This window comes from Bos mutus, unplaced genomic scaffold (genome assembly GCF_027580195.1).
Source record: "Bos mutus isolate GX-2022 unplaced genomic scaffold, NWIPB_WYAK_1.1 CTG280, whole genome shotgun sequence".
Classification (NCBI taxonomy): Eukaryota; Metazoa; Chordata; class Mammalia; order Artiodactyla; family Bovidae; genus Bos; species Bos mutus.
The window spans coordinates 67598-91184 of record NW_027219777.1 but is presented as its reverse complement, the minus strand read 5'-3'; the positions used below and the strand labels follow the sequence as shown (position 1 = coordinate 91184).

The 23587-nt window shown below is 43.6% G+C and overlaps 1 pseudogene; it reads left to right on the top strand.

Moving 5' to 3' along the window:
- Nucleotides 1-20882, top strand: part of LOC138986940 (testis-specific Y-encoded protein 1-like) — a 31357-nt pseudogene extending 10475 nt beyond the window's left edge.
- The last annotated feature ends 2705 nt before the right edge of the window (nucleotides 20883-23587 follow it).

The following is a 23587-nucleotide window of genomic DNA, read 5'->3' as shown; positions in this document are numbered from 1 at the left end:
GAGCATTTGAAATTGGAACATGATAGACCATCTTATTTAGTAGCTTTGGCACATTTATTGATCATATTGTTTTAAAGTTCTTTCAACCCTAATTTTTTGAATTAAAAAAACAGTTTTGTTCTCTTGAATCATTCTTTTCCAGTTAGTGATTTGGGGCCTGAATTGATGTAGATTGGTAACTAGATGGCTATATTTGTGTAGATGGGTTATTTTCATTTGTTTAAAATAGCTAAACATTCCCAGAGCGATTTGCAAATAAAAGTAATTTATGTGACAAAGAACCATGCTTTTGTAATTTTAAAAGACTTTAGTTGAAGTAAAATTACTGTATATTTTAGTGGACTAAATTAGAAAATTTGACCCAAACTGAACTGCCTAACTTTAGTTTTGCTTAATATACTGTAACTATCTATAACTAGACTTTGTCTCATAGGCATGAACACACACACACATCATACACATATACCTGCACATGCACACAAGATACACACACACACACACACATCTGTAGTTTTCCCCTAATCCTTAGCAGATAGTTTTCACACACTGTGTGAATTGTATTTTTTGTATCAGCTTAAGTATGGCTTAACATCAAACACTATTGTTTGTTTGTATTTTAAATATAATATACTGTGAGTTTTATTTTATAGATTTGGATAAATACTTCAGATATTATATTGGTTGGTCTTCAAGACTATCAGGTAACAAATGCACTTAAATTTATAATGTTCTTGAATTTAGGAATCATTAATATCATTATTTCACTGAAGTGATAAAATGCATTTGGCCTGTCCTAGCCAGTTATGATTCTCATCCTTCTGTCATCAAAATTTGTTATGATCCACTTATGTTTAAGATGATAGGATTCTGGCTGACTTATGGTATATGTGTTCTGTGGGAAGACTGGTTGTTTCTTTTCTTATTTTAATACAATATGCAATACATATTATCTTATAATTTTGGATAAATACTACAGCTCATCATTCTGTCCTCATTTAAATTCCAAGTGTATTTAAGATCCATGCTAGGTTTTCAGGGTTTATGCTGCAGGCTGACTTTTTCAGTTTTCTGTAGTAAAATGAATATATCTTTGTATTTTATGAAATATATTTCACAGAGTTAGAGTATTCATTTTTCATTCAATTTTTTTTTTTTTAATTTTTGACATTACTGTAGCTTGTGGGATCTTAGATCCCCAGTCAGGGATTGAATCCAGAATACTGCTGTGAAAGCCCTGAGTCCTAATCTTTGGACCACCAGAGGACTCCCTCCAGTTTTGTTTTTTAAAATATTTTTGAAAATTGGCCTTTGCTGAAATATGAACAGTAGCATATGACAGTGATTTTCATTAATATTCTCTTTCATCAAAAGAAAAAAAATTAGTAAGTTTATATTGGGTTCTCAGTTATGATTTTTAAATTTAAAGGTCTCAGATCCAAGTTTGAGAAACCACTGCTATAGATGATGCAATTAAATAAGGCAAAACCTCTATCTCCAAAAAAGGTTTGATTGGGTGTCTTTTTATTTTTTGGCCCCATTTTTTGGAGTTGAGCTGTAGGAGTTGCTTGTATATTTTGAGATTAGTTGTTTGTCAGTTGCTTCATTTGTTTTATTTTCTCTCCCATTCTGAAGGCAATCTTTTCACCTTGTTAATAGTTTCCTTTGATGTGCAGAAGCTTTTAAGGTTAATTAGGTCCCATTTGTTTATTTTTGCTTTTATTTCCAATATTCTGGGAGGTGGGTCAGAGGATCCTGCTGTGATGTATGTCAAAGAGTGTTTTGCCTATGTTCTCCTCTAGGAGTTTTATAGTTTTCTGGTCTTACGTTTAGATCTTTAATCCATTTTGAGTTTATTTTTGGGCTCATATGAGAAAGCTAAGACATAAATTGAGAGGTCTTTTAAAAATGTCATGTATGAAATTATAAATCTGAGGTTCAATGCATGAATATTTACAGAAATACTTGGTAGAGGGAAGGGAGGAGGTTCAGGATGGGAACAATATGGTCTTGAATGTTTGAAATATGACTTGGTGAGACAGAAATACATGAACATGGTCCTTTTGATTTCTGGTTCAAACAGATCACTTTTGATTTTTAGGTGCTTTAATTTTATTTTTTTTGAGGAAATAATGTTTTTCTCTATTCTGTTATCAGGTCATGTTTTCTTTAAATACCTAAAACTTTCTGATGTGTAAAGTTTCAGTCTTCTGTTTCCTTGTGTTTTTTTTTTTTTTTTTTTTGTGTTGTTGTTGTTCTATTAGTGATTTACAGTGACATTTTGAAGTCAGCAACTCCACTATTCATGTCCACTGGTTTTATTTTAAATAATCTGTATATCCTGATTCTCTAGTGAAATATTCTTGACAATTAATTAATTATATATATATATATATATACACTCATTATTTCTTGTATTTTTTTTTTGTCTATACTACCTGATGTAAAGTCTCTGTTAAGTCCAGCCTCTAGGCTTTCTGAGCCATGACTTTGTATTACCTACTTATTCCACTTTTTATGTACCAGACACTTATTATTTCTTTATGACCAGACACCTTCTCCTATTTCTTTGTGTGTCTTTGTGTTTTGTTTTTTTTGAAAAACTAGAAAATGCAGATATAACATGGTGAAATGGGACATCAGATTTCTTCTCCCAGAGCTTTTTCTTGTCGTCATTTGTTGGATGATTTCTGAAACAGATTCTTTATGGTATGTATTTTTTCCTTGTGTGTGGCCACTGAATGCTTGTTTATAACCTAGCAGACAGCCCATGTTTGAGGTTTCATTAAAAACCAGCAGCCCTCTCAACCTCTGGTTTTAGGCTCTGTGCATGATGGGGCATACCTTTAATATCAGCCAGGTGACTGATAGTTCTTTTCATTTCAGACTTGTGCAGAAAATCCAGGTCACTCAAAGCTGAGAGATTAGGAGCATCCCTGAACTTTGATGAGTTTGTATTCAGTCCTAATTCCACATATAAATGAGGTCCTGCAGTGTTTGTTTTCTCTGTATGACTTGTTTCTCTTAGCACACTACTCTCCAGGTTCATCCATATTGTTGCAAATGGCAAGATTTATCTACCTTAGATGTTAATCCCTTATTAGTCATATCATTTGCAAATATTTTTACCAATCTAGTACACTGTCTTTTTTGTTGTTGTTGACAGTGTCCTTTTCCATGCAAAATCGATTTACTGTGATATAGTTTCACTTACTAGGTTTTGCTTGTGTTGCTTATGGGTTTGGTGTCCTATACCAAAAGCAAAGAGCAAGAATGGCATTTGGTAGTTGTACAATGTGTTTTCTTGCAGTACTTTTATAGTTTCAGCTCTGTGTTTAAATCTCTGATCTATTTCAGGGTAATTTTAGGTAGATTCTAGTGTAAGAAAGGGGATCTACTTTTATGTTAAGTATTGTTTTTCCAGTCCTGTCTATTGGAGAGGATGTCTTTTCTACACTGTGATCTTGGTTCCCTTCATAAGTGTTAGTTGGGTGGTTTTGAAAAATTGTATTTCTGAGTGCTCAGTTTTGTTCCAGAATCTGCATTACTGGTGGAATGCCAGTGCCATATTGTTTGAACAGTTGTGTTTCAAAAGCAGGAAGTGTGTGTCCTCGAGCTCTATTCTTTTTTATTTATTTATTTTATTTTATTATAATTATTTATTATTATTTTTTTTACTTTACAATATTGTGTTGGTTTTGCCGTACATCAACATGCATCCACCACGGGTGTACACGTGTTTCCCATCCTGAACCCCCTCCCACCTCCCTCCCCATACCATCCCTCTGGGTCATCCCAGTGCACCAGCCCCAAGCTTCCTGTATCCTGCATCAAATCTGGACTGACGATTTGTTTCTTATAGGATATTATACATATTTTGATGCCATTCTCCAAATCATCCCCCCTCCCTCTCCCACAGGATCCAAAAGATTGTTCTATACATCTGTGTCTCTTTTGCTGTCTCGCATACAGGGTTGTTGTTACCATCTTTCTAAATTATATATATATATATGCATTAGTATACTGTATTGGTGGTTTTCTTTCTGGCTTACTTCACTCTGTATAATAGGCTCCAGTTCCATCTATCTCTTTAGAACTGATTCAAATGTATTCTTTTTAATGGCTGAGTAATACTCCATTGTGTATATGTACCACAGCTTTCTTATCCATTCATCTGCTGATGGACATCTAGGTTGCTTCCATGTCCTGGCTATTAGAAACAGTGCTGCGATGAACATTGGGGTACACGTGTCTCTTTCAATTCTGGTTTCTTCAGTGTGTATGCCCAGCAGTGGGATTGCTGGGTCATAAGGCAGTTCTATTTCCAATTTTTTGAAGAATCTCCACACTGTTCTCCATAGTGGCTGTACTAGTTTGCATTCCCAACAACAGTGTAAGAGGGTTCCCTTTTCTCCACATCCTCTTCAGCATTTATTGCTTGTAGACTTTTGGATCACAGCCATTCTGACTGGAGTGAAATGGTACCTCATTGTGATTTTGATTTGCGTTTCTCTGATAATGAGTGATGTTGAGCATCTTTTCATGTGTGTGTTAGCTCTCAAAATTGCTTTGGCGGTTTGGATTGTTTGAGGTTCCATATAACTTTGGGAAAAATAATGCTACTTGAATTGTTATAGGAATTATATGGAATCTGTACATTACTTTGAGTAATATGGATGCATTAATATTACAACTGATTTAAGTATGTTCATTTTATATCCTGATGTTTTACTCAATTTTTTGTTGTTGTTGTTGTTTTATGTTTTGTTATCTGGAACATCCATTGATAGATAACCTTTCCATTTTTGTATTTGATGACTAAAAACATAGACTGTCTATAAAACTGTATCATTTTCATGTCCATTTATTTTAGTTTAACTACATGCTGCTGCTGCTGCTAAGTCCCTTCAGTCATGTCCGACTCTGTGGGACCCCATAGATGGCAGCCCACCAGACTCCTCCATCCCTGGGATTCTCCAGGCAAGAATACTGGAGTGGGTTGCCATTTCCTTCTCCAATGCATGAAAGTGAAAAGTGAAAGTGAAGTTGCTCAGTCCTGTCCGACTGCTAGCAACCCCATGAACTGCAGCCCACCAGGCTCCTCCATCCATGGGATTTTCCAGGCAAGAGTAACTACATAGAACCCTGCAAATGGATCAAATAATAGTTAATTCCCAGTTAAATTCTCTGTTTGATGGGCAGTGTAACCACAATTATATTAATCCCTTAAGCCACAAATAGCTCTTCTGATTTTTAATCTATTGTGGGTAATTACAAACCCTTGCTACTCAAATCATAATCTAAAGATAATAGCAGGATCACTACTCTATGGAATTGTATGAGCAGGTTATTAGCTTATCTCTTCACTACTGAGTTACACTCAGAGTTTTAACAAAATACCTATGTGTTTTTGGTTTAGAGAAGTGTTGGTTTGTATTCCACTGCAGTTGTATGACTGATATTTTCAGTTGTCTTTCTTTAGGCCTTTTCTAGGTTAGTTGTAAGCATTCATAATGTTTTCCTCTGTCAGTGACTCAGCTTCTTTAAAATGGAGAAAAGTGAACACCCTAAAAGGCAGTAATTCTCAGGCATATTTGCATCATAAACACACAAAGACTTCACTTCAGGCCTGTCAGGTTTTAGGAAGATATGGTATCTTTTTTTAAAGCACCACAGAGAATTCAAATCAGTAAGATACTCTAACAACTATGGGCTAAAGAAAGGTTTCTCTTGGGTAATAATACCACTTTCAGTTTGAACTACAGTGTTAGAGTGTGGACAAGACTGCATTGCCACCCCAACTGTTTCCTTTTCTTTCTTTGATTCAGTGCATTGTATACATAACTTTCCTAGTCTATATTTTATTTGGTCATGCATGCAAACTTCATCATGAGGATTATGTGTGTGTGTGTGTGTGCAGATGACACAAGGAAGGTGAGAGAATAGTTTTCTTAAGTGTGTTTAATTTGAAAGTAATTTATGAGACAACTGATGAATCTTTGCCTAACCAGTTTTGATCCTTCCTTGTTTTTCTCCAAGGACCACAAAGCTGATGTAATTTTAAAGTACAATGCAGATGAAGCTAGAAGTCTGAAGGCTTATGGAGAGCTTCTGGAATATGGTAGTTAATATCAAAGTTATTACATTTCCCTGTCTTCTCATAGTATTTGCTACTTAGTATTTAGGTGAAACAGTCGTTTCAGAATTCTCTCTTTTCTGTATTTTTTCATAGATGCTTAAATTTGCTTTAAGTATGTATTAAATACTTCAGAATATTAACAACATAGTAATGGATTCTCTTCCTAATATATGTTCTTTTGGTGGGGAATTAAAAAGCTCACAAGTCCTAGACTTGTACATAATAATTGTTAAAGGAATGCCTCTTTTACACTCTTAAAAACAATTCTTAAGAGATGATACCTGTTTTCAGCTAATCAAGGAAAATGTTTATGGTACTGGTATTGATTTTTTGGAAAAAAGTATTCAGTTTTCTCGTGGAGCTTTGTGGAAGTGTTTTTAAATCCCTTTTATTTCTTAGAGACAAAAGTATTTTATTCGTCCTCTAGTAAGCTTGGAAAAATTAAAATAAGTTTCTACTAACAACAAAGAGGAAGTGTAGTAAAGTCACATTTTGAACATGATAGCAATTTTTTTTATTCTTTTACAGTGCATTTTATTATATAAAGTTATGTTTTTTGTTTTTTTGTTTTGGGGGGGGGGGATGGCTTACCTTGTAACTCAGTTGGTAAAGAACCTGCCTGCAGTTCAGGAGACCCGGGTTCAATCCCTAGGTTGGGAAGATCCCCTGGAGAAGGAAATGACAACTCACTCCAGTATCTTTGCCTGGAAAATCCCTTGGCAGAGGAGCCTGGTGGGCTGCAGTCCATGAGGTCTCAAAGAGTTGGGCATGACTGATTGACTAACACACTAATACATAAGTTTTTGAGTAAGAGTGAAGATTCTGATGACATATAGGCCTTTTAAGAAATACTAAGATAATTGGGAATCAGATAAATACTTACTTGGCAGTGAACTTCTTTTAGCGGTTTCATTGTGAGTTTGTTCCCTGTGATATGTTTGTAGTTAGGAAGATTTTTCTGGAATAAAACTGTTGAACCAAAGATTGATTAAAAGCAGTTTCTTCTACAGTTCAGTGTTTTAGTATTTAGAACTTTAGTATTTAGTATTGAGAAAACTATCTGGTTGGTGTCCTTAACTTTAGTTCAAAAGGATTGATTTTCTAAGTAGTGTAAAGAAGATACCTTATGTATTATTACAAGAATTAATTTTTCTGTAGATCAGATGTTCTTGTCACTTACACATCTGATTTGAACTCAGTTGTCTGAAGATCGTTCTACAGTTTGAATTTTGGTCATCACCTTTGAGAAGAGTAAAACTTCAGTATGAATGTAGTTTAAAGCACACTGTGCCTTAAATTGGAGAAGGAAATGGCAACCCACTCCAGTGTTCTTGCCTGGAGAATCCCAGGGATGGAGGAGCCTGGTGGGCTGCCGTCTATGGGGTCTCACAAAGTCGGACATGACTGAAGCGACTTGGCAGCAGCAGTGTCTTAAATAAATGGCAGTGTATTTTCATTGTTTTAAAGTATCATATTTCTTTTAAAAACTAATGAGGCTGAATTATTTTGAGGAAAATGTTAACTCTTGGTTCTTTCAATATAATGGAACTTAGGTGTAAAGACCAAAATATCTGCTGTGAATACACTGGGAAGAAAGAAAGAAGTGAAAAGATTCCTCTCCTGTTTTGCCTCCAGTTAACAGATGTTTTGAATAAATTGTCTCACCATCATAAGACAAGTATGAACTCATCTGTTTGGGAGTCTTTCTATATATTCCACTTATTTAGATATTTTCTTGAGATTTTTGATAGAATTTAAGGAAAGCAGAAATATGCATTTGAGGTTAATAAAAGGGGCTGTTTTCTTACAGACATTGCCCAAGTGTTTTACACCATTTGCTAACATCTATTCTTTTCATCATTTTGTGTTGCCACTACCATAAGAAGGGCGTTTCCAGAGTGAAGCTTTCAGAAGACAGAGTGGAGTCATAATTTTCAATTCATGTGATTAGAAGTTGCAGACTTTCTATACTAAGTAATCCTCAGTTTTCTTAACATTGAAAGTTTTGATCTGTTTGTTGAGAGTGTTTTTACTTAGCATTTTAAATATTTCTCAAGTACAACAACCATTAAGGATAAAATAACTAGATGATCCTTTACAGATAAAATAGATTTTATGTCATTTCATTCTCTAAAGTTATATGTGTTGTAACCAAATAGTGCTGAATTTGATAAATCATATAATTATGTTGTTTGAGTGAAAATCTAATTTCATAACTAAATTCTATAAACTAAGACTTTCATAAATTTATCCCTTAGCTGAGATAAGGGAAAGGAAGGAAGAGCCACTGAAAAATTCGAGAAAGTGTTGCACGCAGTGTATTTTGTCCTTACTCTTTGTCACTGGTGTGTATTTGTGTGTGTGTATTTTCCTGCAAATTTAGATACTACCCTTGCTTTTTAACAATGTGCTTTGAATATATCCTCTGTAGTAAGATGAAATGAAGTTCAGGGCTAGTTCATTAAACTCAATACAATTATACTCGTTTGTAGTGAGAGACCATTCATCAAGTAATTTCTGAAACACATTTCTTCTGAGAATTTATAGGGAATACACATTTAGCTGGTTTCTCTAAAATAAAAAAGGGGGAGTAAACCCTCAGATGGTTTCATTTCACTTTGCTAGAGTTTTCTTTCCCAAGTTTATAAGCTGAGTGTATACATAAATAAATCCAAGAAAAACTTCACCGATGTGGTCTGTGGTGTTTCATCTGTGGAGGTCCTCAACCCTTATATGCTGAATGTATTTGAGATGGAGGATTAGTTTTAGTATGCTGAAGAAAAAACTTGAGAAGTTGACTTCATGGATAATCAAAACTTCCTGGATATTTAGTCTTTTTACATATCTTTCTTCAACCCTTTGCCAAAAATTTCAGAATCTGCACACATGACAACGTGAAAAACTTTCTCTGTGGACAAACACATACAGGTTTGTCCAAAGATTTAATCTACACTTAAATTGTGTTCGTTAGTTGTCATGGTCTGATTGTTGTATGCTTGTTTTGTTGTTGTTGTTTTTTTTTTATCTTCCTAAAAATTGTATACTGATGCCCTAACCCCAGATAGTATTGGGAAGCAGGCCCTCTGGGATGTCCTTCTGCCACCATAGAGGAACTGTTGGGAAAGGAATCTCTCCACGTATGAAGGAGACCTCAGAGGGCTCGCCATGAGCACAGGCAGCAAGAACCCAGCAGTTTGCAAATCAGAGGAGGATCTACATCAGAACCCTAACCCTACCAGCACACTGATCCTAGACTTCCCATGACTGGAAGTGAAACTTTCCATTGTTGAGAAGCCAGTTTGTAGTATTTTGACATAAGAACTTGAATGAAGTGACACACTGGTGACAACATATTTTATTCTCACTGTTTAGTAACTGTGAGGCATAGTGTTTCATCTTGAGTTGCTTATGTGCAATTTTCCATGGAAAAATTATTTTGATGCATGTCATGTAGAAATTGTATAGGTACATTTTTGTCAGGCCTAGAAACTTTATTCAGAATTGAATGTCCCACATTAATTGGTGCTAAAAAGTGAGTGATCTCTTTTGTTTCCTCTCCAGTCACTTGAAACATTCTGTAAGATGCCCTGGAGGGGAGCACAAAGTAATATTTTAAAGGAAACTTAGCAGTTCTGTTTTGTAGGATTTTAGAATATTGGAACACAGTCCTTGGCATCAAAATTTGACACTGCCCTCATTCAAATCAGACATTGTTACATAGGTTCAGAAGATATGCTGTACCATGGACTCCCAACACTGAAATTTCAGAAAGCAACCCTTTCATTTTTTCAAATTATTTTAATGGGAAGATATTCAATTTACAATATTGGGTTAGTTTTTGCCTTACATCAACAAGAGTCAGTCACCGGTACACACGTGTTCCCACATCCAGAACCTTCCTCCCACCTCACTCCCCAGACTATTGTTCTTTGTTGTTCCAGAGCACTGGCTTTGGGTGCCCTGCATCATGCACTGAACTTGCACCAGTTATCTGTTTACGTATGGTCATGTACATGTTTCAATGCTATTCTCTCAAATCATCCCACCATTGCCCTCTCCACAGAGTCCAAAAGTCTGTTCTTTCCATCTCTGCCTCTTTTTCTGCCCTGCATGTAGGATCATCATGACCATCTCTCCAAATTGCATACATATGCATTCCTACACAGTATTTGTATTTCTCTTTCTGACTTTACTTCATTCTGTAGAACAGGCTCCTGTTTCACTCACCTCTCTAGAATGGACTAAAATGCATTCTTTTTCACAGCTGAGTAATAGTCCATCGTGTATATATACCACCACTTTCTTATCCATTCATCTGCAGTGGATCTAGATTGTCTAGATTCATCTGCAGTGGCTTCAAAGTTGCTTCTTTGGTGTCCTAGCCTATTGTAAATAGTCGTGGGATGAATATTGGTGTACACATATCTCTTTCAGTTCTGCTTTCCTTGGGGTGTATGCAAGCAGTGGGATTGCTGGGTCATATGATGGTTCTATTTCCAGGTTTTTAAAACCAAATCATACGGTTTTATTGTGGCTATACCAATTTTCATTCCCACCAACAGTGTAAGCTGGTCACTTTACCACTCCTCTCCAGTGTTTCTTGTTTGAAAGTTTGGGTGATGGTCATTGTGACCAGTGTGAGATGACATCTCATTGTGGTATTGACTCATCTCTCTGATAATCAGTGATGACCATCTGTCCTGTGTTCATGGTTGACCTGTTTTCCCAGAACTGCTTGTTCAGGAGAGATCCTTGTCTTTTGTCCGTTGCTTTATAGTTTCTGGCCTTCCAGCCCCTCTTTAATCCATTTTGCATTTGTTTTTGGTGGTCATTAGTTTCATGTTTGGCTTTTTCATCTTTGGACTTCCTATTTTGTTCTGTTGATCTGTATTTGTATCTTTGGCCCAGTATTTTACTATCTTGATGACTGTAGCTTTGTAGTATAGTCTGAAGTCAGGCAGTCTGACTCCTCCATTTCCATTGTTTCTCAAGAGTGTTTTGCTCATTGGAGGTCTTTTGTGTTTCCACACAAATTGTGAAATTATTTGTTCTAGTTCAGTGAAAAACACCCTTGATGTTTTTATAGGGATTCCACAGTTGAATCCAAGAATATCAATGGTGAATGAATGTACCAATAGATTGCATTGAGTTGTATACTCATGGTCACTATATTGATTCTTCTGATCCAGGAACATGGTATACTTCTTCATCTATTTGTACCATCTTTGATTTCTTTAACATGGTTTCAGAGTTTTCTTTACCAGGTCCTTGCTTTCTTTGGGGAATATATTCCTAAATATTTGAGTCTCTTCATTGGATGGTGAATGAGATACTTTCCTTAAGTTCTTTTTGTCATTTTTCATTGCTGGTGAGTCAGAATGAAAGTGATTCCTGAGTATTAATTTTGTATTCTGCAGCTAACTCTATTCATTGATTAGCTCAAGTAATTTTCTGCTGGCATCCTTAGTGTTTGCTGTGTGGAGGGTCATGCCATCTTCTAACAGTAATAGTTTGTTTGTGTCCACTCTGTATTCCTTTTATTTCCTTTTCCTCTGATTGCTGTGTCTAGGACTAATTTAAAAACTAATTCCAATGTGTTTTTCACCTCAGAACAGCTTACTGATGAAATTACTAAGCACTGAGGAATCTCAATTCTACCAGATTCCCACAATAAAATGATGAAGATCGTCAGGAGTTAGGGGTAATTTTTTGGGCGGCAGGGAAGCAGAAACTGTTTAAGTCTTTAGAAAAATGTATCATAATCAAATTAGTCTGGAATATTTGTAGTCTTTCCTTCAGTTTCAGAAGACTCTACAGCCCTAAGAGTAATGCAGGGCTTTCTAACTGAAACCAAGAAACTCACCAAGAGCTCACCAAACTCTAACAGTGCACAGTAGAAAAATTGTGTTACTGTGCTGTTAAAATTTGTGAGCTTTATAGCCCAATTAAGAATGACAAAAACACCTTCAAGATGGTTGTGCTAAAGATCCTGCTAAAACAGGTGAGGCCACAGGGCAAGGGAACAGGGAAGGTGTGGGAGACCCTTGAATGAAGTGTGGTCCAGGGGAGAGGCAGGCTCCAAAGGCACAGCTGAGAAGAGTCTGGCAGGGCCACACCTGTAAGTGTCACAGCCATGACTTTGGGTGTGTCCCTCAGGCCTGCATCTGAGGAGGAGCAGCACCTGAGGCCAGAAATGACCAGAGACAGTACACCAGAGCAGCCTCGGCAGACAGTTATTGTTGTAAATGTGGATGATCCTGGGAAATATCTGAGAGAGCGGGAGTCCCAAGACCCATGCCCATCAGTCAGAACCCCTGTATTTGCACTCACTAGTGCAGTGAAAAGGCACGAGGTGGTCCACAAGCAAGGTGGAACTGGAAGGGGCTGCTGTTCTCATCTGCTCTGAGTGCCAGACGAATTCAGACACATGCCTACCATCCGTTGTGAAGACAGGAAGCAGGTCAAAGACCCAGGGCTTTCTTGTTGAAGACACACATATCCACACACCCACATACATACACAGGCACACCACCCCCTTGCTTGAAGACACAGTGTGCAACAGGGACTGCAAATCCTGACCAGGTAAGCAGTGACATGACACTACCCAGCACACACAAGTCAGGAGGAGGACAGTAGGTGTGAGAAACAGCCCCTGGTTGGGGGATGCAGACCACCTCAGATGCAAAACACCACAGGAAACACGGAGCCATGAGCGTGTCTGATGGTATGGCAGGGCCTGAGGACATCAGTGGTGGCTGGGCAAGTGGAAGTACCCAGCATCGTTGGAAACTCCTGTTCCAGTGTGCTTCTTCCACCTAAGACTAGGACTATTGCTATTGGATCTTCTGGCCCAGCATGTGGCCTGAATGGCTCCTTGACCTAAAGCAGATTATAAACCACCCTCAAGTTTCTGTCATGATCAGCAACCAAGATAAAGACTTTCTTAGCTACAAGATCGACTTGAAGGTCAGTGAGGGGGACTGAGGATGGGTGGGTATGGGACCTGGCAGGGAGTGGGAGGATCATGTTAGCCATGTGCCTGCACTGTGAGATTTTGCAGAGGCATCGTGGAAGCTGTTAATGCCTGCCTGGGAGGCAAGCTGAGGCACCTAGAAGTTTGCACCTTTACCCTCGTCCCTATCCTGGCAGGTGCAGGTGCAGAGCCATCCAAGGTCCCGCTGCAAGCTGATCTTTTCCTTTTGGGACAACTCCTACTTCTGGAACACGATGATCATTAAGGAGTATTACCTTGACATCACTGGTAAAACGTGGCTCTAGGGTGGTGAGTGTAGGTGTGTAAGGAGGTGGATGATCCACCTGCAGAATCCACCCCTGTGTTCCCTGTCTTTCTGGAGGTTATAGGGCACTTTATTCCACTCCAGTCCACTGGTTCTGGGACTTTGAATGAGGAGCACAAGCCGCAGGCTGGACATCAGGAGCCTTAAATTTCTCAACTGGTTGTCAGGCCACTACTGCCCAGAATCAAAAAGGATTGCTGAGGTGCAGTTGCTTTGGGCTTGCATACAGGTGACGATTGATGTTGGAGTTCTTGGATGCTCATGGGTGGGTTTGGGGCCTGGTCAGCCCCGGGCTGATCTTGCTTGTGCCTCCAGCAGATCATTGACGAAGATGCGTGGGATGATCCTGTGAAGTAATTCCCTAGGAAGGAAGGTTCTGCCATGAGCAGTAACTGACAGAAACACATGTGGTGAAGGGGTCTGGAGGTGGGCCCTGTAGTGACTGCCATGTAGTGGCCAGGACACTGTCCTTTCCCAAATGGGCATGACTCAGGCACATGCAAGCTGTCTGTGGAGCCAGATTCTGGGTCATGCATGTAGCAGATGACCTGCTGAGACTGGGGGCTTGGGGACTCGGTGTGTCCATGAGTGAAGCAAGTCTCCCTCAATTTAGCTGTGGTTGCAGTGCAAGAGGCCTAGGTGATACTACTAGAGGCAGGGTGAATTAAGTATATTTGTCAGAATCATCCTTCCGTGGGTCCTGCCATCCCCCAGCCTCCTGTTGCTCACTGAGTTTAAGATTGCCTGGGCCCTACACTCCTGCACCTTACCCTGGGAAGGCCTATCATTGAAAGGGCGTCCTCTCCAGGGTCCCAGTGCACCTCTATGCTGACTTTGGGATCTTCTGTGATTTTGCACATCCACCTATCAGTGTCTCACCATGACCACACTTGCTGCACTGGAAGAGGCTTCAGGCTGCCTTCAGAAAATAGGGAAGTGCTTGGGGAGGAGGTGGACAGAGAGCTCCAAGTGCAGGACATGGTGCCTACTGATGCCATCTCAGACATTGCTGGACATGGGCATCTTCAGCTCCTGAAACACCTGTGTTCCCTGTTTGTGTTTGTGTCCCCGTATCGAGCCTGTGTGTGTATACACATGTGTGCTTGTGTTGCCTGTGTTTGTGTGTGTGTGTCTCCAGCCCAGGGAAAAAGCAGAGATAAACGTGACAGGAGAGGAAATGCCAAGCAATCAGAAGAGGAGGCACAAGGCGTCCCCAGTCTGAGGGTGGTTGATCGCCCTATCTCCGCAGTGACCCTCTCCAGGATGGGAATGAGGAAAAGATGGCCAGAGATAACTCAGGACCTTGGCTCCAGAAGTCTGCAATGAGACAAAATGCAAAAACACGCTCACTATTTCTCCGTGTTCTTGTATGTGTTTGGACTAGGAAGAGCGGGTGCATGGTCTGTGGATTCACTCAGGGCATATCAGGTGGGGTGGGGCTTTAAAAACCACCCCCTGTGGAGCCCACAGTTTGTGGGGACATGGGCCATCCTGTGGAAATGGTGGATGTGGATACAGAGGACCTGGGATGGTTGAGGAGGCTAAGGTCTTGCTGAGAAGGACAGAGACCTGAAGAAGAAAGAGGCACAGATTGTGGTACTGAGACTTGTTCCACACATGTGAAAAGCAGACCCAGGAAGGTCCTGGGCCAGTTCTTCCCAGGATCAGCCCATCAGCCAGCACCCTCTCTCCAAGAGGGTGGCACACACTGGCATGATGTGACACAAAATGCGAGACATGCTAAGGTAGGCTGTCCGTGCAAAACCACAGGCATCCTACAAGAGACAAGGTTAGAGCATGGCATGCCTCCAGTCACTTCCAGCCTCCCTGGCAGTGCAGAAAGGTGAAGAAAGTGCAGGTGTTGGTGTACGTGTGTGCTCCTCTGCCGGGGTGTGCCTATGAGGGAGGGAACAGGGAGGAAGCAAGGATGGTGGGCTTATTGCATGTCCCATGGGAACTTGAGAGAGTCTCCCTGGGAGACAGGGAAGCCCCTGGGGGCAATTCTGGGCCTGCTGGTTTTCAGGGTCCAGGGGAAAGGCAATAGCAGTCCTGCCAAAGATACCCCATGGCTCGTGCTGAAAGCCCTGACATAAATTCCCTCTTTCTTCTGGGTCTTTCCCCTGGCTTTGGGGGCCTGAGGGGCAAAGGTGTGTGTCTGCACCTGGGGGAGGATTTTGGCAGTCTCTCTGGATCACAATCTCTGATTTTGTTGTAGGCAATCTGCACCAGGTGCAGGCAATCTGATTTTGTTGTAGGCAATCTGACCATCTTGGACTGGCTTCCTTGGCACGTGGGCTGTGTAGGTAAGCAGGGATGCCTGGCTGTAGGGAGTCCTACCTGGGCTTAATGAAACCACCTGAAAGAGAGTATTTGCATTTAGCAAATCAATGAGGCCTGGGTGGAATCAAGCCCTCTTGGTGTTTTTGAGATAGAAAAGCTGCTTTCTGCCCAAGGGAGGCATGAGCTGTGGGCCCAGAAAGGGCAGGTTTCCCAGATCATCATCTGTTTGGGGACTCCATGGGTCTGGGTAGGAATAAACAGAAGGGACCACCTGTAGGAATGCCACCTTACCATTATGGTCTCAGGTTTCATGCCTTGTATCAGAAGAGACCCTCTATCTATGTGCACCTTCTTCACAACATTGGATCACACCCAGGCATCTCACAGACTCTGGGGGCCCTTGGAGGCTCGGGCATCTCTTTGGCCTTTTCCTGCTAAAGGGAGATAGCTCTTGGAGGCACAGGTAGACAGGTGAACACAGAAAGCTACACAGGTAGAAAAAACAGGGGGCATCACTCAGAATGTTGGGGGTGGTAGGCTAGCAATAGGGACAACAACATTGACCAGGAATGACCTAGATAGGTGCACACTGAGAAAGCAGTTCTCCAAGTCAGCTGAGCCCAGACATCCTTGTTTTCTGGTCCCCTGAAAGAATGCACAGGCAATGGATCAGGCCAGCGTGACTGGTACTGTGAAGCTGTCCAAGGTGATGGGAGAATGCAGAACGCAGGCACATGTCATTCAGCTCTCCAGGGCGAGCATTTCCAACCCTGCCCAATACTCTGCAGATCGGTCCCTGTCAGGAGCAAATGCCAAAATTTTGTAACCTTTGAGGCTAAGTCACAGAGTTAGAAGTGCAACCTCACATGATCGATGAGAAAGTGAAAGAAAATAACCAGGACAAAGAAAATAGGGTGCTTACCAAAATTGATGCTCCTGGACAAGAAAGTTTGTACTTCTGCATATGTGCAAGTTTCCTCTCAGAGATGCTGGTGTGCACAAACGCATATGTGTGCATATGTGCATGAAAAGCACCTGACAGTACGCTTGTGAGTATGAGGTGTAGAAACTGACCTAACCAGGTGATGGAAGTTGGATAGCGAAACCATGAAGGTCATAGGGAAAGGTACATACTCTGACCATCAGAAGCACTGGAGCCAGGGTACCAATCCCTGTTATCTCACTGAGTGAGAAATTTCTAAGTGGTATTGCAGTGGTGCACCCAGGATGCCTGGCAGAAAGGAGAGGCAGGAAGAAAATGCCTGGGGTGACCAGTGAGAGTGCAGAGGATCCAAGACACAGAACAGGCTGTAATCCTAAGACACAGAAGCCGTGGTGGGTGACCACACAGCCCCTAGGACATGCAGCTACAAGGGTCTTTCTATCCTGATCAAACTCTGGGCTTTCTTTCCCTGACTTTGCCATGAGCATGAGCATGCTTTGCCTTTTTTCTGAGGTTTCAGAAATGGACCACCACTGCAGCATAAGCACGTGCTACCTCTATAGTCTTGCAGTTTGAAACATCATTCTTTGTATTCTTTGAAGAACACATATATCAGGGGTCAGGACTATAGGATGGATGGATTAGCTTGATCCTCTTGCTGCTCCTGGCCCCACAGGATTGGCCAACTGGGCAGGCTGGTACATGTTCTCACATGGATAACAGAACCACTTTGAAAGGGCCTCGATAGGGTAAATAGGCAGACGTGCATGTCTTGGGCACCAGGGAGTCATGAAACTTAACAGGGAGTTGTCTTTAGCATCTCACTGGTAGGTGTTTGAACAAGGTTCAAAGAGTTTCCTCATGCCAGCAGAGCATGCCCCATTTCTCCCTCTGTGCAAGGTGTGGCCAAGACGCTGAAGACCTGTTCAGTGTTCACGTCTATCCAGCGAGGGAGGGAGGGTAACCCGACCCCTTCTGAGGTTTAGCAGTGACCGCCCACTGTTGGCTTTCAAGTTTGAGAAAGCACTCTCTGAACGTGTGGACTAAAAAAGTCTGATCATGTACACCCGTGGTGGATTCATGTTGATGTATGGCAAAACCAATACAATATTGTAAAGTAATTAACCTCTAATTAAAATAAATAAATTTAAATTAAAAAAAAAAAAAAAAAAAGTCTGATCTCAGGTTAGTGCAAATCACTCAGGAGGAGAAGGGCTTGCCTTCACGCCAAGGATAAGCTTCTTGTATGAGCGCTGGTGTCCAGACAGTGGCAAAGGGGAACAGCACCACTTAAAAGATGGAGACACATAGACACCAGCCCTGGTACACACACAGAAGGATTGCCCAAAACAGTGCTATGCCAGAAGCAGAGATAAAGAGACACAGAGTGAGCTCTGTACCCTAAGGCTCTGGTGTCCCTGAACAATGGAGATCAACTGTTGCAAACAGTGGGGTTTTTCCCTACTCCCCTAGCATCTGGACAGCAACAGGTACTCTGTCCCATGGAGAAAAGTATCCAGCCACTTGGAGCCCCTGTGTATCATTTGGATACTCAGGGAGAGCTCCCAGTTATTGAAGGTCCTGTGGGACACAGGAGTGTGTTGTTCAGATTGCAGAGCAGGAACCCGTGGTTGGAATTTCCAGATCCAGGTCAATGACAGTGCCTGGGGTAGCGGCAGATGCAAAACCTGCTAGCTCCCTAGAGCAGAATCTGGCCACGTGGTGGAGCTGGAGCCCAGGAACTGTGGAAGATGCCCTCTGGTCTAGGGGAGTGTCCATAAGGGTGCCGTCCACTACCCTCTCAGCCATTGGTCTAGATTTGGGCCAGCAGCATGTGCGTGGCTCACAGCCTAGGGCCCTGCCTGTTTGGCTGATGTCCCAGAGCCTGTTCACCCGGTCCTGGGCTGACCACCACCCCTTTCTTCAGCCTCAGGCCACCCCAGACACACCAGCCACTGCCTCCCAACCATGCCTCTCACTCCCCACCCCAAAAAAGCAAGTGGGCCCCACAGGTTTATTGCAGCCTGGGCCGCCATTGCACACCACTTGCTTTGATGCTATTATGTCCCATCCTTTCACATCTGACCCAGCCTGGGGTCATGGCCAGGGCCAAGAAGAGCATGAGAGGTGGTCAGAGGAATGCGGGAGCGTCCTGGGACCCCGGACCTTCTTAGTTGTGAGCCCAGGTGCTCAGGGGGATGGGGCCCCGCAGCCTGCCCTTGTGATGCTGTGCATGGCTGTGACCTTGCAGCCACCAGTTGTCACACCAGGCGAAGATGCCACCCTCTTCAGGGTGGAGGTGGCAGGGGATGGCGGGGCCCTGGTGGACAGAGCCATGGCGGGGATCAGGCAGGTGTTCCAGCTGCTTGTGGAAGACATCATGGAGGAGGTGGAGGTTTTGGCTGATGAGGAGCAGCAACAGGGGTCCTCCCAAGACCTGGAGGAGAAGATGTTAGGGGATCAGGGCCAGGAACAGCCGGGAGGCCTGAATGAGCTTCTGGCACTAGATGCGCTGCAGGCGCTGGCCACCCTGCAAGTGGAACTGAGCTCTGAGCATGAGAAAAACTGCAGGGCCTATGTTTCGTTCATGTGCAAGAGCCATCAGAGGAGGAAGCGTGACTTGGCTCAGAGGAGTGCCATTATCCAGGGCATCTCTGGCTTCTGGGCCAAAGTGGTATCCTTTCTGCTGCTCCTTGGGGTCTGCTGCTCAGGAGGAGGAGGAGGTGCAGAGGCAGGAGCAGGAGGATGGGTGGGGACGAGGGCGCAGGATGGGTGCTGGTGGACCCTGAAGGAAGTGTGGTACTGGGCAATTGGCAGGCTCCAAAGGCACAGCTGAGTAGAGTCCAGGCAGGGCCACACCTGTGAGTGTCACAGCCATGACTTTGTGTGTCTACTTCAGGCCTGCATCTGAGGAGGAGCAGCTCCGAGGCCTCTAAGTCAGGAATGACCAGAGACAGTACACCAGAACAGCCTCAGCAGACAGTTATTGTTGTAAATGTGGATGATCCCCAAAATAACTGAGACATGGGAGTCACACACACACACAGACACACGTACACACACACAAACACACACCAACTCCTTTGCTTTCAGGCACGATTTGTTACAACGACTGCAAGTCTGACCATGTAAGCAATGACATGCCACTACTCAGCATACACAGGTCTGGAGAAGAGTAGGGATCAGAAACAGCCCCTTCTTGGGGAATGCAGACCACCTCAGATACAGAACACACAAGGAACCCAGAGCCATGAGCGTGTCTGATGGTATGGCAGGGCCTGAGGACATCAGTGGTGGCTGGGCAAGCGGAAGTGCCCAGCATCCTTGACGATGCCTGTTCCAGTGTCCTTCTTCCACCCCAGACTAGGGCTGATGTTCCTGGCTCTTCTTGGCCTAGCATGTGGCCGATATGGCTCCTTGACCTAAAACAGATTATGAACCACCCTCAAGTTTCTGTCATGATCAGCGACCAAGATAAAGACTTTCTCAGCTACATGATCAACTTGAAGGTCAGTGAGGGAGACTGAAGACGGTGGGTATGGGACTTGGTGGGGAGTGGGAGGATCATGTTATCCATGTTCCTACACTGAGAGAGTTTGGAGAGGCTTCGTGGAAGCTGTTAATGGGAGGCAAGCTGAGGTCCCTAGAAGCTTGCACCTTTCTCTTCTCCCTATCCTAGCAGGTACAGGTGCAGCCATCCCTGGTCCCACAGCAAGCTGATCTTTTCCTTTTGGGACCACCCCTACTTCTTGAACACAGTGATCATTAAGGAGTATTACCTTGACATCACTGGTAAAATGTGGCTCCTGGGGTGATGAGTGTGGGTGTGCAAGGGTGTGCATGATCCACCTGCGGGGTCCACACCCATCTCCCCTGTCTTTCTTCAGGGTAAAGGGCACATCATTCCACACCAGTCCATTGGTTCTGGGACTTTGAACAGGGAGGACCCAGCCACAGGCTGGTCACCAGGAGCCTTAACTTTCTCAACTGGTTGTCAGGCCACAACTGCCCAGAATCAAACAGGATTGTTGAGGTGGACTAGTTTTGGTCCTGCATACAGTTGATGATTGATGTTGGAGTTCTTGGCTGCTCATGGGAAGGTTCGGGTCCTGGTCAGCCCAGAGCTGACATTGCTCGTGTTGCCACCATATAATCAGCTAAGATGTGTGGGACAATCCCCTGAAGTACTAACAGGAGGGAAGATTCTTCCATGAGTGGTAACTGACAGAAACACATGTGGTAAAGGGTCTGGAGGTGGGCTGTGAAGGGACAGCAGTGTTGGAGCCATGACACTGTCCTTTCCCAAATGGGGATGCTCAGGCTCATGCAAGCTGGCTGAGGAGCATGAATTTGGGCCATGCATGTAGCAGGTGGCCTGCTGAGACTGGGGCCTGGGCATTCAGTGTGTCCGTGAGTCAAACAAGTCTCCATCAAATCAGTTGTGGTTGCAGCATGAGACTCCTAGGTGATACTACTAGAGGCAGGGCGAATTAAGTATCTTTTTCAGAATCATGCTTCTGTGTGTCCTGCCATCCTCCAGCCTCCTTTTGCTCACTGAATTTGAGATTGCCTGGGCCCTTCATTCCCATCCCTTAACCTGGGAAGGGCTATCATTGAAAGGGCATGCTCTCTGGGATCCCAGTGCACCTATGTGCTGACTTTGGGATCTTCTGTGAATTTTCACATGCACCACTTGGTGGCTCACAAGCACCACACATGCTTCGCTGGAAGTGGCTTCAGGCTACCTCGGGAAAATATGGAAGAGCTCGTGAAGGAGGTGAATAGGGAAGAGCTCGTGGAGGGAACAGCTCATGCAGGAGGTGAACAAGGGGGCCACAAGGGCAGGGCACTGTGCCTACCGACTACATCTCTGACATTGCAGAGACCACCCACCCTTAGACTGGGGACGCCTCATGCCTCCACTTATGGTAACTTGGCACCTCCTCTCCTGTCACCTTCATCTCTGCGTCTTCCCTGGGCCACACACACGAACACACACACACACACTCACAAACACAGCCAACATAAGCACATGCATGTATACACACACATGCTTGGCACGGAGACACAAACACAAACAGGGAACACGGGCTTCTGGAACACCTGTGTTTCCTGTTTGCATTTGTGTTCCCATGCCGAGCATTTGTGTGTATACATGTGTGTGCTTGTGTCGGCTGTGTTTATGTGTGTGTGTCTGGCCCAGGGCAGACACAGAGATGAAGGCGACAGGAGAGGAGGTGCCGAGCAATGATAAGAGGAGGCACGAGGCGTCCCCAGTCTAAGGGTGGTTGGTCGCCGTATTTCTGCAGTTACCCTGTACAGGATGGGAAGGAGGAAAGGATGGCCAGTGATAACTCCAGACCGTGGCTCCAGAAATCTGCCATTAGATCAAATACAAAAACAAGCTCATCATTTCTACCATGTTGTTGTTTGTGTTTGGACTGGGAAGAGGGGGTGCATGGTCTGAGGATTCACCCAGGACAAATCAGGTGAGGTAGGGCTTTGAAACCACTGGCTGTGGAGCCCTCAGTCTGCGGTCACATGGACTGGCCTTTGGAGATGGTGGATGTGGCTACGGCAGGACTGGGATGGTGAGGAGGTGAAGGTCCTGGAGAAAAGGGCAGAGACCTAAACGAGAAAGAGCCACAGATTGCCTGCTGCACTGGAGACTTGTTCCACACACGTAAGGAGAACCAGAAAGGTCCTGGGCCTGTGCTGCCCAGGATCAGCCCAACAGCCAGCACACTCTCTCCATGAGGGTGGCACACACTGGCGCTATGTGACACAAAATGCAAGATAAGCTAAGGTAGGCTATCCGTGCAAAATGACAGGCATCCTAGGAAAGACAGGGTGTGTGCATGGCATGCCTCCAGGCACTTCCAGCCTCCCTGGCAGTGCAGGTAGGCAAAGAAAGTGCAGGGGTGGCTGTACGTTTGTGGCCCTCTGCCGGGATGTGCCTGTGAGGGAGGGAACAGGGAGGAAGCAAGGATGGTGGGCTTATTGCATGTCCCTAGGGAACTCGGGAGAGTGGGAGACGGGGAGGCCCCTGGGGGCAATTTGAAGCCTGCTAGTTTTCAGGCTCCAGGGTCCAGGCAATAGCGGTCCTGCCAAAGATACCCCATGGTGTGTGCTGAAAGTCCTGACGTGAATTCCTTCTTTCCTCTGGGGTCATGCCCTGGCTGTGGGGTCTAGAGGGGCAAAGGTGTGCGTCTGCATCTGAGGGAGGATTCTGGCTCTCTCCCTGGAGCAGATTCTCTGATTTTGTCATAGGGGATTTGCACCAGGTGACACTCAGAGGGACCCTGCCTTCCAGGTGACTGTCTTGGATGTCTTTGGGCCCAACCAGGGACAGGCTTCATTGGCACTTTGGCTGTGTAGGCAAGCAGGTATACCTGATTGTATGAAGACCTACCTGGGCCTAATGAGGGCAACTGAAAGGGAGTCTTGGCATTTAGTAAATCAGTGAAGTCTGGGTGGTTCAAACACTCTTGGTGCTGTTACAGAGTCAGAAGTGCAACCTGAGATGAGCAAGTGAAAGAAAATAACCAGGACAAAGAAAGTTGGGTGCTTACCAAGGTTCATGTTCCTGGAGAAGAAAGCGTGTACTTCTGCATATGTGCAAGTTTCCTCTCAAGGATGTTACTGTGTACACGCACATGCGTATGCAGAACCACCTGACAATACACTTATGAGTATGAGCTGTTGCAAGTGACCTAACCAGGTAATGGGAGTTGAATAGCAAAGCATGAAAGTCATAGGGAAAGACTCCACCTAGACTCCAGCCAGCAGAAGCACTGAAGTCAGGGTACCGATCCCTGTTATCTCACTGAGCAAGCAAGTTCTAAGTGGAGTCAGAATGGTGCACCAAGGATGCCTGGCAGAAAGGAGAGGCAGGAGGAAAGTGCCTGTGGGCAACCAATGAGAGTTCAG